The sequence below is a fragment of the Mus musculus genome, chromosome 14 (assembly GCF_000001635.26).
Source record: "Mus musculus strain C57BL/6J chromosome 14, GRCm38.p6 C57BL/6J".
Taxonomy (NCBI): domain Eukaryota; kingdom Metazoa; phylum Chordata; class Mammalia; order Rodentia; family Muridae; genus Mus; species Mus musculus.
Window position 1 is genome coordinate 118,299,764 of NC_000080.6, and position 592 is coordinate 118,300,355.

Consider the following 592-nt stretch of genomic DNA (forward strand, 5'->3'; position numbering starts at 1 on the left):
CGATCAGTAATGTTGAATGTGTGCTCAAAAGAGCCCCACTTTCCACAGTGACCAGCAGTTCTACCACTAAGTATATCCCCAAAGGACACACAGAGAAGTGTTCATGACAGCCTCATGTACTACAGCAAGAACATGAAAATCCAAAGTGTGCATCAACCAACAAAGGGTGAACCTGTGCTGTGTGCTCACAATGAGATATCACCCAGCTTTAGAAGTAATGCAGGAGTCTGCCCATAAAGTGTCACAGGTGTCGATGCTGTGTCACACGTGTGTCGATTGGTGCCAGTGAGGAGAGAGGCTATGTAGTTCTACACTCAGTGTTCTAACATATGAACATCTGGATGGTCTAACATTTCCTGAAAAATGTGAACCTGAGTCAACCACCAGTCAAGCATCATATATGCCAACAGCTATGGCTCCCAGGACCAGGAGCAAGCCTGAGACTAGAAGAACCCCACCTGGGACTGAGGGCCCTGGGTGGGGCTGAGCTGGAGACAGATGAACCTCACCTGAGGCCACTAGGGCATTTGGGGCAAGGAACAAGCCGAAGATGACCACCATACAGGCACCATGGAGCCTAGGCAGGGAGCTT

At 49.5% G+C, this 592-nt stretch overlaps 1 non-coding gene across 1 annotated transcript; it reads left to right on the forward strand.

The window, feature by feature from the left end:
- The first annotated feature begins 226 nt into the window (after positions 1–226).
- Gm23669 lies at positions 227–354 on the forward strand. Its single transcript, XR_003951305.1, has one exon. It is a non-coding gene; the product is annotated as a small nucleolar RNA SNORA17 (small nucleolar RNA).
- Positions 355–592: the final 238 nt, after the last annotated feature.